The sequence below is a fragment of the Mus musculus genome, chromosome 2 (assembly GCF_000001635.26).
Source record: "Mus musculus strain C57BL/6J chromosome 2, GRCm38.p6 C57BL/6J".
In the NCBI taxonomy this organism is placed as follows: Eukaryota; Metazoa; Chordata; class Mammalia; order Rodentia; family Muridae; genus Mus; species Mus musculus.
Genome location: NC_000068.7, coordinates 143,149,899 through 143,164,684, shown reverse-complemented (window position 1 = coordinate 143,164,684; position 14,786 = coordinate 143,149,899). Strand labels below are relative to the sequence as shown.

Below are 14,786 nucleotides of genomic sequence, written 5' to 3'. Positions count from 1 at the left end.
GTTTTTCATAATGCTTTTGGTAACAAGTTTAAAGGAAGTCATGAAAACCAATCCACCAAGAGACATGAACGCATGGTGGCAGTAATACAGAGTCATGCTGCGTCTAAATTAAAGCTAACAACACCCGTGGTCACTGGCTCAGAAAAGCAAGGCTAAAATTCATCTTTCATGGTGATAGATATGCAAAATGACATGGATGTAAGGGCATGAACTGCTTACAATAGTTAAACAGTATAAATATTGATTGCGTAGTGAGGGCTGATTCCAGAAATGAGGATTTATCTGCAAACAGAAAACGATTCAAGCACTCCAAAGGAGTTTATGCTGATGTTGAAGAGGAAGCCAGCTCCTTCTGGTCTCTGTCTCAAGTTTCAGTCTGAGTTCTTGTCCTCCTCTTTCCCCCAAAGAGAAGAATTCACATGAGACTGAGTCATAGGTCAGGCAGCTAGTTAGAGCAAGCAAGCCAGAATATACTCTTCAGGAAAAAACGAAGATGGGGCTGAGCAGCAAAGTCAAGTTCTAGCACATGAAGCTTGCAGACAGCTCTCCTCTCTCTGTTGCTACTCCCTGTGTTTACCCCTAGAATTTGAATACCCTAGATAAGAATGTGTTCTTCTTAGAAGTCCATTTTACCCAGAATTTAGTATGTTTCATGTAGATGTAAAAGATGCAAGAGGAAAGAACACAAAGTTGGCTGGGTAGAGAGGTGGGAAGGATCTTGGAGGAGTTGGGGAGGGGAAAGAATATGATCAAAATGTACAGTCTAAAATTTTTTAAGTAAAAATAAACAAAAATTCTTCTCCTTGAGTATGTGTAAGGTTTTCAGTACCTCAAAATTGAAAAGTCTACTTAGGGGAAGTCTCTGAAGCTGCTTTGAACTGACCTACATACCTCATTGTGTACTACTACTCCAATCTGGATATTGATCACTAGTTGACCAGCACAATTATCTTTATATAGTTTCAGGGCCCTATGTGGGCCTACACATTGGCCTTCATGTCCTACTAGGAGAGGCTCTACTGGTAAAAAACACCCCAACCCCCGCTGCCAAAGCTAACCTCCTGCCTAACAATAGTCTCTTCAATACACCTTGTTAACTGACAAAACTTAAAATGTATGGTGACATATGTCATTTGGGTGAAATAGGAATTCAAAATTCAGCTTCAGGCCATTGAGACAGCTCAGTAGGTAAAGAGCACTTGAGCCAAGCACAAAGACCCAGCCTGGTTCATTGCTCAGAACCCACATGATGGAAAGAGAATAATCATCTATAGATTTTCCTCTGCCTTATATCCTCCATGCATGTATAGTGGCACACACACACTATTGGATCTTTTCTTTTTCCAGTCAACTGAAAGAATACACATGAAGCCAGTAAGAGCGATGGTCTCTGGGAAAGGAAGCCTGATCAGCGGTACGTTGAGGGAAATAGTCTTTATTTTTAAGTTTTCTTTCGTACAATATAGAATGTACTTAGAATGTTTTTATTAAAAATAAGTATTAAATTGAAGCTGTTGGACTCCGGTTTTCTTCCAAGTAGCAATGCGGGAGGCTGGAGTCAAGTAGAAAGCTGAAGATGAGAGGAAGTTAAGCCTATTGTTCTCCTCCAGGCTAGACACGAATTTCCAAGGACAACACACTGCAGGCTGAAAAGACCCTTTTTTTGTTTACTCGCTCCTGAATAGAAAATGATGCCTTCAACTGTCCCTCCAACTGTAAACACCATCAGTTGCTCTCACAATAGTTTTGAGTAAATGCCACGTGTACCTTCTGGCATTGAGGCAGAGCATTTTCAAAGCAGCTGGGAATCCAGTTAGCAAGGCTCTGGATTAGCAAATGATGGCAAAGCAGGCAAGGTTCGGTTCTGGAGACAACACACAGGAGAAGAGAGCAAGTAGCAGGAGAAACTGAGTCCTTCCCTGAGGCCAACAAACTCACTGAGCACAGACAGGGGCAAGAGCTCTGCCATGTTTCAGTGGACTCAGTGACATACCTGAGGCTTCCTGTCTCCGAGGAATATGGAGTTAAGATAAGCACAGAAGAAACAGAATATTGGGCTGAAGAGATGGATCAGTGGTTAAGAGCACCAACTGCTCTTCCGAAGGTCCTGAGTTCAAATCTCAGCAACCACATGGTGGCTCACAACCATCCATAATGAGATCTGACGCCCTCTGGTGCATCTGAAGACACTTACAGTGTACTTAGATATAATAATAAATAAATCTTTAAAAAAGAAGAAATAAAATATTGAGTAAAGGATAATTGTATGAGAATTTAAAATATAACAAAAAGAACCATTTTTGAGGAGCAAAGATTTAAAACAAGTAAGTGGGCCCTGAGCATAGACCCATCAAAAGTAAGCCTTGTACTGAAACTAGTTAAGAAAAATAGAATACTGGCATCAAAACACAACAGTCAGCCAAGAGCTAACCAGAATATCTCCAGAAGAGAAACAGGTGTATATAGCTGACATTCAAAGCCCTTTATTTCAACAGAATGAAATAAACAACGTGCACACCTCAACATTATAAACTCCATTTCACCTTAAATATATGCCATCCTGAGCCTGAGGAGACAGTTTAATTGCGCTTTCCCTGCAAGAATGAGGACTTGAATTCATCCAAATTCAGTGAAAGGCTGCCTTAAGAGACTAAGGCAGCACATAATAGAAGAAGGTATCTGAAGTTCCACTCTAGTATTCACATATATGGACCACACATATACAACATACACAGACAGACACACACACACACACATGCACGCACACACACACACACACACACACACACAATTTCAAGAAGTGCATCATTGGATCCAGGAGCCAGTTTAAGTTTTGACTTACCAATAAAAAACCTTTTTCTTCTGCTCCAAGCTGATTTCTCCTTCTGTTTACATGCATGAAGAGTCACGTTCTAGTTTTTTGTATGAATTATCACCTTTTAAATTATAAAATGCTAAGTGAAACAGATTAATCTATGCTTCAATTTAGTAGAATGGTGAATGGATAATTAAATTCAACTACTATTTATCAAGGACCTAATGATAAATTGAACCTCTGAAGTGGCTGAAATCAAGAGATATGAATTTTCCAAATTTTAGTTGATGAACTCATCAGTCTGCATTTGATGTACATTGTGAACATTTCAGATGGGTTCTCCTGGTCACAAAAGAGAAAATACTACTTATACAGTCTTGTATGCCTGAAGTGCCAGGCTTTCTGGCATTGAGTTGTCTTATTTTCAAGACGCTCTTGAAGATGGTTTTGTAGTTCTACTTCCTCAGTAATCTGAAGCTTGAGAACTTGCATCATCATGCAAACGCCTGTCCTTTTGCCCCCTGTCCATGAGTTTGGGAAAGTGACTTCCCATAGAGGGTTGATTCTACCACTGGTCACAAACTTAGGAGACAGTGACCTTAGGGTGATCTCTGAAAGAACATGACTTACCTCACTCTAAAAACCAACGGACAGAGCCTGGAGACCTCAATGGAAGAGCTAGGTGAAGTACTGAAGGAGCTGAAGGGGATTGCAACCCCATAGTAAGAACAATATCAACCAACCAGACCACTAGAGCTCCCAGGGACTAAACCACCAGCCAAAGAATACACATGGAGGGACCCATGGTACATATGTAGTTGAGGGTGGCCTTATCTGACATCATTGGGAAGGGAGGCCCTTGATCCTGTGGAGGTTTGATGCCCCAGCATAGGGGGATGCTAGATGGGTGAGACAGGAGAGGGTGAGTGGGTGAAGGAGCACCCTCATAGAGGCAAAAGGGAAGGGAGAAGGGGAATGGGATAGGGTTGTTGTGGAGGGGTAATCTGGAAGGGGGCTGTCATTTGAAATGTAAACAAATAAAATAATTAATAAAAAGAAAAAAGAAAACAATTTAAATCAATTTTTATTCTCAATGGCCACAATTACTTCACAATGGCATCAGTGTCTTCTTAGACTTGACACAATGTCTCTACCTGCAGAATCAGACTGGTCAATACCCCTCCCCTTTGCCTTTTGTCTGTTGAATTTTAAACAGTAGTTGCTTCTTAGTTTCCAAGATGGAACATTTTCTTTTTGAAAACTGTACAGCCATCAAAAGTAGTGTTGCTCCATCTAATGTTGAACCTATTAACTGCCTTAAACTAATAATAGTCAAGAGTGTTGGCTAGCAGTCTGTGATGTGCACAGAGACTGTCCCTGAACTCCCCATGACTTCTGAAATATCCCTCTGCACCAGAACAAATTGGATTTGGTGCCCCGGGACACATAATACATATCTTGGGGGCCATGGATCTAGGGGATAAGTATCTAGTCAGAGGGAGTGGTGGTGCAAATTCCCCAAGGAGGAAGCACTTCCCCTAGATGGGCTGCCTTGTCTGGCCTCAGTGCTTAAGGATGTGTTTAGTCATGATGGGACCTGAGGTACCAGGTGTGTTGATATGGGGGCTCCCTTTCTCTGAGGAGACAGGGAAGGGAAAATGGGAAAGGGGGTGGTAGGTTGAGACTGGGAGGAGAGAAGAGAGGGGTTTCTGTAGGGATGTAAAGTGAATAAATAAATAAACAGATTTATGGAGAAAGGAATAGAAGAAGAAAAAGTAGGAGGAGGAGGAGGAGGAAGAAATGAAGCCTGATGTACCCAAGTTATGAGAGATAGAGATGAATCTAGTCACAGCACAGCCATTGGTCTTAACCTAAGAATAAAAAGGCTGTAGCAGGAACAGCAGGGCTATCTCTGTGTAAACAGCCAGCATCTTCTTCAGGGTCCTAATTGGGGACTGCCTGAGAGACCAAGGATGCTGGGCAGACATTGCCAGCCAATCAGGAACTGCTGTTCAGAAGAAGTGCTTTATTGGGACCAATGGGTGCGGGTGGAGGATATTAAAGGACCTTGCAGCAGTGTTCAGATGAGCTTGCTGCAGCATTTCTCAGCTGCCCCTGGAGTCACTCCTTGACTCTGCCACCTCACCCCCACTCCCCAAGGGCAGTTAGGGTTGGGCTGGGAATAGTCCAGGGGATGAGCAGCAAAAGGTTGCTGGTCTGTTTTACTTATTTTTATTATTTTACCAAATGATGGTTTACTTTAGCTATTTTAAAGATGTTATTTTTAAAGTTGTAGGTTCATAGCAAACCTGAGAAGGTAAGTAAATATCTTATATAAAGTCTCAGCATCCAACTTTGCATAATCTCCCGTTTTAGCACTCCACCACCATCAAAGTAATAATGTTATGCATGATGGGCTCACATGCTATTGTGAGTTTTTCCAAACGCATAGAATGTCTACCGCAAAAAAATATGGGTTCACAATGAGTGATGACATGTGAGTGTTCATTCATTAATTGCAATGAGTATTCAACTCAGTTATTTTCTCTTAACATATAAAGTCCTTTACCATTGTGTATAATTCCATGAGTTTTTACAAACATACTGTCATGCAGCCACAGCCATAATGAAAGCATGCAACAATTCCATCATTACCCATAACTTTCCTCTCTCTCATTGAAGACAGCTCTTTTTCCATGTTTCTAATTCTCTGCAATCACTGACATGTTGTCTGTCTTTTTAGTTTTTTCCTTTTCAAGAACAAGAAATGAATGTATGAGAACAGGAAGCCTTGAGTTCCTGACTTCCTTCACTTTGCTTAAACACTTACCATTGCATGCAACAATAAAGAATATTTTATGTCCAGTGTATAGAAATGTGATAATATATTCCCCAGGCAAGGAAATTAAGTTATTTTTTAGTAATAACCAATAACAATAAGGATAGCTACAAATTACATAACTCACATACTCCAGAAAATTTAATGTAAAGCCACAAACTGTAAAATTAAGAAAAATCTGCCTGGATCCCGCCAAGACTACTCTGCACAGGTGAGAGTGTGGACTACAGAGGCTAACAGCTTCTGGGATGGGCAGAAACCACTCAGCTTCTGAGGCAGACCCCATTTTGGGCTCCAGACATCTGGGCACCTTCCCTGCCAGAGGAGAGGTGTCCGCCCTACCCGGGAATGCTTTGTCGGAGCACCTGGGGGAGACATCTTGGTTCCTGGATCCCGCCTAGACTAGTCTGCACAGGTGAGAGTGTGGAATACAGAAGTTAACAGCTTTCTGGGACAGACCCTGTTTCAGGCCTTCATCTTCTGCCAGGAGGCAGGTACGAATGCCAGATATCTGTGCACTTTCCCTGCAAGAGGAGAGCTTGCCTGCAGATAGTGCTCTAACCACTGAAACTCAGGAGAGAGCTAGTCTCCCAGGTCTGCTGATATAGACTAACAGAGTCACGAGAGGAATAATCTCTAAACAGAGACAACTATAACAACTAAACCCAGATATTACCAGACGGCAAAAGGCAAATGTGAGAATCTTACTAACAGACCAAGGCCACTCACCATCATCATAACCCAGCACTCCCACCTCAGCCAGTCCTGGGCAACCCAACACACCCGAAAAGCTAGACCCGGATTTAAAAGCATATCTCATGATGATGGTAGAGGACATCAAGAAGAACTTTAATAACTCACTTAAAGAAATACTGGAGAACACTACTAAAGAGTTACAAGTCCTTAAAGAAAAACAGGAAAACACAACCAAACAGGTAGAAGTCCTTAAAGAAAAACAGAAAAACACATCCAAACAGGTGATGGAAATGAACAAAACGATACTAGACCTAAAAAGGGAAGTAGACACAATAAAGAAAACCCAAAGTGAGGCAACACTAGAGATAGAAACCCTAGGAAAGAAATCTGGAACCATAGATGCAAGCATCAGAAAGAGAATACAAGAGATGGAAGAGAGAATCTCAGGTACAAAAGATTCCATAGAGAACATCAGCACAGCAATCAAAGAAAATGCAAAATGCAAAAAGATCCTAACTCAAAACATCCAGGAAATCCAGGACACAATGAGAAGACCAAACCTATAGATAATAGCAGTAGATGAGAATGAAGATTTTCAACTTAGAGAGGCAGCAAATATCTTCAACAAAATTATTGAAGAAAACTTCCCAAGTCTAAAGAAAGAGATGATCATGAACATACAAGAAGACTACAGAACTCCAAATACACTGGACCAGAAAAGAAATTCCTCCCAACACATAATAATGAGAACAACAAATGCACTATATAAGGATAGATTATTAAAATCAGTAAGGGAAAAAGGTCAAGTAACATATAAAGGCAGGCCTATCAGAATTACAAGAGATTTTTCACCAGAAACTATGAAATCCAGAAGATCCTGGACAGATGTTATACAGACACTAAGAGAACACAAATGCCAGCCCAGACTACTATACCCAGCCAAATTCTCAATTACCATAGACTGAGAAAACAAAGTATTCCACGACAAAACCAAAGTCACATATCATCTTTCCACGAATCCAGCCTTTCAAAGGATAATAACAGAAAAAAAAAAACAATACAAGTACAGAAACCACATACTAGAAAAAGCAAGAATGTAATCCTTCAACACACCTAAAAGAAGACAGCCAAAAGAACAGAATGCCAACTCTAACAACAAAAATAATAGGAAGCAACAATTACTTTTCCTTAATATCAATGGACTTAATTCCCCAATAAAAAGACATAGACTAACAGACTGGCTACACAAACAGGACCCAACATTCTGCTGTTTACAGGAAACCCATCTCAGGGAAAAAGACAGACACTACCTCAGAATGAAAAGCTGAAAAACAATTTTCCAAACAAATGGTCTTAAGAAACAAGCTGGAGTAGCCATTCTAATATTTAATAAAATCAACTTCCAACCCAAAGTTATCAAAAAAGACAAGGAGGGGCACTTCATACTCATCAAAGGTAAAATCTTCCAAAAGGAACTGTCAATTCTGAATATCTATGCTCCAAATGCAAGGGCAGCCACATTCATTAAAGAAACTTTAGTAAAGTTCAAATCAAATATTGCACCTCACACAATAATAGTGGGAGACTTCAACACACCATTTTCATCAATGGACAGATGGTGGAAACAGAAACTATCAGGGACACAGTGAAACTAACAGAAGTTATGAAACAAATGGATTTATCAGATATATACAGAATTTTCTATCATAAAACAAAAGGATATACCTTCTTCTCAGCACGTCATGGTAACTTCTTCAAAATTGACCATATCATTGGTTACAAAGCAGGCCTCAAAGGTACAAAAATATTGAAATTGTCCCCTGCATCCTAACAGATAACCATGGACTAAGGCTGATCTTCAATAACAACATAAATAATAGAAAGCCAACCTTCACATGGAAACTGAACAACACTCTTCTCAATGATACCATGATTCAGGAAGGAATAAAGAAAGAAATTAAAGACTTTTTAGAGTTTAATGAAAATAAAGCCACAACATACCCAAACTTACGGAACACAATGAAAGCATTTCTAAGAGGAAAACTCATAGCTCTAAGTGCCTCCAAAAAGAAACTTGAGAGAGCACACACTAGCAGCTTGAAAACACACCTAAAAGCTCTAGAACAAAAGGAAGCAAATTCCCCCAAGAGGAGTAGACAGCAGGAAAAAATCAAACTTAGGGGTGAAATCAACCAAGTGGAAACAAGAAGAACTATTCAAAGAATCAACCAAACAAGGAGCTGGTTCTTTGAGAAAATCAACAAGATAGATAAACCCTTATCCAGACTCACTAGAGGGCACAGAGACAGCATCCTAATTAACAAAATCAGAAATGAAAAGGGAGACATAACAACAGATCCTGAAGAAATCCAAAACACCATCAGATCCTTCTACAAAAGGCTATACTCAATAAAACTGGAGAACCTGGATGAAATGAACAAATTTCTAGACAAATACCAGGTACCAAATTTAAGTCAGGATCAGGTTAATGATCTAAACAGTCCTATATCTCCTAAAGAAAGAGAAGCAGTCATTAATAGTTTCCCAACCAAAAAAAGCCCAGGACCAGATGGGTTTAGTGCAGAGTTCTATTAGACCTTCAAAGAAGATCTAATTCCAGCTCTTCACAAACTATTCCACAAAATAGAAACAAAAGGTACTCTACCCAACTCATTCTATGAAGCCACAATTACTCTGATACCTAAAACACAGAAAGTCCAAACAAAGATAGAGAACTTCAGAACAATTTCCCTTATGAATATCAATGCAAAAATACTCAATAAAATTCTCGTTAACCGAATCCAAGAGCACATTAAAACAATCATCCATTCTGACCAAGTAGTTTTCATTCCAGGGATGCAGGGATGGTTTAATATACAAGAATCCATCAACGTAATTCACTATATAAACAAAATCAAAGACAAAAACCACATGATCATCTAGTTAGATGTGGAGAAATCATTCAACAAACTCCAACACCCATTCATGATAAAAGTCTTGGAAAGATCAGGAATTCAAGGCCCACATCTAAACATGATAAAAGCAATCTACAGCAAGCCAATAGCTAACATCAAAGTAAATGGTGAGAAGCTAGAAGCAATCCCACTAAAATCAGGGACTAGAGAAGGCTGTCCACTTTCTCCCTACCTATTCAACATTGTACTTGAAGTCCTAGCCAGAGCAATTTGACAACAAAAGGAGATCAAGGGGATACAAATTGGAAAGGAAGAAGTAAAAATATCACTTTTTGCAGATGATATGATAGTATATATAAGTGACCCTAAAAAATTCCACCAGAGAACTCCTAAACCTGATAAACAGCTTCAATGAAGTAGCTGGATATAAAATTAACTCAATCAAGTCAATGGCCTTTTTCTACACAAAGGATAAACAGGCTGAGAAAGAAATTAGGGAATCAACACCCTTCTCAATAGTCACAAATAATATAAAATACCTTGGCGTGACTCTAACTAAGGAAGTGAAAGATCTGTGTGATAAGAACTTCAAGTCTCTAAAGAAAGAAATTAAAGAAGATCTCAGAAGATGGAAAGATCTCCCATTCTCATGGGTTAGCAGGATCAATATAGTAAAAATGGCTATCTTGCCAAGAGCAATCTACAAATTCAATGCAATCCAAATCAAAATTCCAACTCAATTCTTCAACGAATTAGAAAGGGTAATCTGCAAATTCATCTAGAATAACAAAAAACCTAGGATAGCAAAAACTCTTCTCAAGGATAAAAAAATCTCTGGTGGAATCACCATGCCTGATTTAAAGCTGTACTGGAGAGCAATTGTGATTAAAACTTCATGGTACTGTTATAGCAACAGACGAGTAGACCAATGGAATAGACCACTGTTTAAGACCCAGAAATGAACCCACGGCACTATGGTCACTTGATCTTTGACAAGGGAGCTAAAACCATCCAGTGGATAAAAGACAGCATTTTCAACAAATGGTGCTGGCACAACTGGCAGTTATCATGTAGAAGAATACGAATTGATCCATTCCTATCTCCTTGTACTAAGGTCAAATCTAAGTGGATTAAGGAACTTCACATAAAACCAGAGACACTGAGACTTATAGAGGAGAAAGTGGGGAAAAGCCTGGAAGATATGGGCACAGGGGAAAAGTTCCTGAATAGAACAGCAATGGCTTGTGCTGTAAGATCGAGAATTGACAAATGGGACCTCATAAAATTGCAAAGTTTCTGCAAGGCAAAAGATTCCATCAATAAGACAAAAAGGCCACCAACAAATTGGAAAAGGATTGTTACCTATCCTAAATCAGATAGGGGACTAATATCCAATATATAAAAAGAACTCAAGAAGGTGGACTCCAGAAAATGGAATAACCCCATCAAAAAATGGGGCTCAGAGCTGAACAAAGAATTCTCACCTGAGGAATACCGAATGGCTGAGAAGCACCTGAAAAAAGTTCAGCATCCTTAACCATAAAGGAAATGCAAATCAAAACAACTCTGAGATTCCACCTCACACCAGTCAGAATGGCTAAGATCAAAAATTCAGGTGACAGCACATGCTGACGAGGATGTGGAGAAAGAGGAACACTCCTCCATTGTTGGTGGGATTGCAAGCTTGTACAACCACTCTGGAAATCAGTCTGGCAGTTCCTCAGAAAATTGGACATAGTACTACCAGAGGATCCCACAATACCTCTCCTGGGCATATATCCAGAAGATGTTCCAACTGGTAAGAAGGACACATGCTCCACTATGTTCATAGCAGCCTTATTTATAATAGCCAGAAGCTGGAAACAACCCAGATACCCCTCAACAGAAGAATGGATACAGAAAATGTGGTACATTTACACAATGGAGTACTACTCAGCTATTAAAAAGAATGAATTTATGAAATTCCTAGGCAAATGGTTGGACCTGGAGGGCATCATCCTGAGTGAGGTACCCAATTACAAAAGAACTCACATGATATGTCCTCACTGTTAAGTGGATATTAGCCCAGAAACTTAGGATACCCAAGATATAAGATACAATTTGCAAAACACATGAAACTCAAGAAGAGGGAAGACCAAAGTGTAGACACTTTGCCCCTTCTTAGAATTGGGAACAAAACACCCATGGAAGGAGTTACAGAGACAAAGTTTGGAGCTGAGACGAAAAGATGGACCATCTAGAGACTCCCATACCCGGAGATCCGTCCCATAATCAGCCTCCAAATGCTGACATCATTGCATACACTAGCAAGATTTTGCTGAAAGGACCCTGATATAGCTGTCTCTTGTGAGGCTATGCCGGGGCCTAGCAAACACAGAAGTGGATGCTCACAGTCAGCCATTGGATGGATCACAGGGCCCCCAGTGGAGGAGCTAGAGAAAGTATCCAAAGAGCTAAAGGGATCTGCAACCCTATAGGTGGAACAATAATATGAACTAACCAGTACCCCCTGGAACTCATGTCTCTAGCTGTATATGTATCAGAAGATGGCCTAGTTGGCCATCAATGGAAAGAGAGGCCTATTGGCCTTGCAAACTTTATATGCCTCAGTACAGGGGAATGCCAGGGCCAAGAAGTGGGAGTGGAGGGGTCGGGGAGTGGGGGAGGAGGGTCTGGGGGACTTTTGGGGTAGCATTGGAAACGTAAATGAAGAAAATACCTAATTTTTAAAAAAAGAAAAGAAAACTAGGAAAAATCTTTATGTCGGTTGAACATTTACTAGCATAACACACACACACACAAACTGGATAGACTTAACTTCATCAAAAAAAAAAAAAACCTTCTGTATCATGAACCTCAATACAGAGATTGAGACACTATTTGTAAATAGTATAACTGACAAAAGCCTTAAATCTACAGATTAAAATCATTTTTATAACTCAATAACAAATGGCCAAAGGATTTACCTATGTACTAGAATAAAGGAAATATACAACAGCAAATAAGTTTGAGAGAAGAGTGTCAAGGTCATTCAATACAAGATATAGAACATAACACCACAATGCCTTCTCACTATGTAATCAGCACCCTTACCAGACTGAAAATCCAAATAAACAAGATGATTCCTGAAAATCCCAAGCGTGAGGAACAGAATGAAATGATGGGAACTATAAGACTCAAATAAAGGCTGACCAAATAAAAGAACATATGTCCATCTTGGAAACCATTTTTTATTTTCTTGTAACTTATAATATGTGGTTAATATATGACTCAGATGACTAATTCCCACTTATTTAATCAAGTTAAATATAAATTATGTTCCCACGCAGACTTGGTTTATATTTTTCATGATTGGTTTGGCTGTTGTATTAGGATCAGGAGGCCGCCGGGTACAATAACCCCGGGGAGAGATGATGGTGATTCACATTAGAGTGTGAATAGATGTGGGACTCTGCACTCTGTTTAGTGGTCGAAGCTGGAGGACCTTTCTGATAGATTAGGAGTGCAACATGAGAGAAAGTAGAGTAAGAGAAGAGCGACTTATCCTTCACTGAAATGAGAAGCATCCATTACAAAGCAAGATTGGATGGGGAAAAAAGATGGTCATTCCTGGATCTTCTCTCTCTCTCTCTCTCTCTCTCTCTCTCTCTCTCTCTCTCTCTCTCTCTCTCTCTCTCTCTCTCTCTCTCTCTCTCTCTGTCTCTGTCGGGTTTGGGTGAAGTTGAGGTTGGAACCAGGCATCCCAATAGAAATATTAAAGTAGCTTTCTCCTCCAGCCCATCATGGAGTCCAAAGGTCAGAAGGCCAAGGGGAAGATGGGAAGACAGTGGTCCTGCGCCAACCGCTGTTGTGAAAAAGCAGGAAGCCAGAAAGGTGGTTAGTCCTTTGGTTGAGAAAATACCCAAGAGCATCACCATTGGAAGGACATCCAGCCCAAAAGATATCTCACATGCTTCAACAAATGGTCCCATTACATCAGGCTGCAGTGGCAAAGGGCCATTCTCTGCCAGCGGATCAAAGTAACTCCTGCCATTAACCAGTTCACCCAGGCCCTGGACAGGCAAACAGCTACACAGCTGCTTAAGCTTGCTCCCAAGTAATGGTCAGAGACAAAGCAAGAGAAGAAGTGAAGTCCCATGCTGAGAAGAAAGCTGGTGGCCAAGGGGACGTCTCAACTATGAGATTATCCGTCCTTCGAGCAGGGGTCAAAACAGTCACCACTTTAGTGGAGAACAAGGAGGCTCAGCTGGTGTGATTGTCCATGTCATAGACCCATTGAGCTGGTGGTTTCCTACCTGTCTGATGTCAAAAGATGAGGGTCTCCTGCTGATCATCAAGTGAAAGGACAGGCTGGGGCACCTGGTCCATAGGAAGATATGCACCACTATAGCATGTCTTCTTCACACAGGTTAACTTGGAAGACAAGGGTGCTCTGGCTAAGCTGGTAGAAGCTATTAGGACCAATTACAGTGACAGATAGGATGAGATCCGTTGCCACTAGGGAAGCAATTCCTGGGTCCTAAGTCTGTGGCTTGTATTGCCAAGCTGGAAAAGGGAAAGGCTAAAGAACTTGCCACTAAACTGGGTTAAATGTATACTGTTAAGTTTTCTGTACATGAATATAATTACAAAATTAGTTTTTAAAAAAAGATTGAAAGAAAAAATAATAGAAGAATGGATGCAAGGCATTCTGGTGGAGAAGGTGTTTAAAGCCCATAGTCAAAATGGATTTTAAAGAGATTGAATATAGATGGTGGCTTTAAGACAACCAATGACTGAGCTTGGAATCTTCCAGCACCAAGATATCTAGCACCATTGACACAACAGCCATGGTACCTATCTGCTTACTGGTGAATGCCTAAATTTAACATTAAATTTTCTCAAATAAATGTTATCATTGCATTAGTGTTTTTATAACAGGCTAAAGTCACATTATAAGATTTAGCACAAACACACTAATTTGGATTTAGAGAAACAATGGAATGAATTGAAACATAATACGATCAAAACTCCCCATATGCCTCAAATTGTTTTAGAGATAAAGCTACTGTCTCCAAGACAGCATGAGACTTAAAAGAAAGCCACATAAAATATCTGCTTTGGGGCATTTAACTTTGCAGTAGTGCTGGGATTTGCAGCCTTGTGGATCTCATATCTTTTCTAATTCTCGTGGCCTAATTATTTGCTTATTTTCTAAGTGGAAGAAGATGTGAAGAGGGAAAAGAAAGAAACTCTAGTTGATGGTTAAAATAATTGAAATGTGATTTGGAAGTCTGGTTATATCTCCTTTTTATGTATAAAGCATCTCTAGTTCTCATAAAAGTCCTAACAGAAACCCCGAGAAAGAGAAGACAGTCCCTGAACAGAGCTCTCCAGCTTCTTTTTGGCTACTAAAAATCAGCACTCTTCACTTTTTAGATGTGCATAATAATATACAGAAAAGACACCTCTTTTGTTTGTGTTCCTTTCACATCCAGAGAAAAGAACTAGGCAAGCAACATAGAATCAAGAGAACAAAGTA

General features: G+C 40.0%; 1 pseudogene; it reads left to right on the top strand.

Annotated features, from left to right (window-relative positions):
• On the top strand, positions 13,030 to 13,900 carry Gm14082 (predicted gene 14082; annotated as a pseudogene).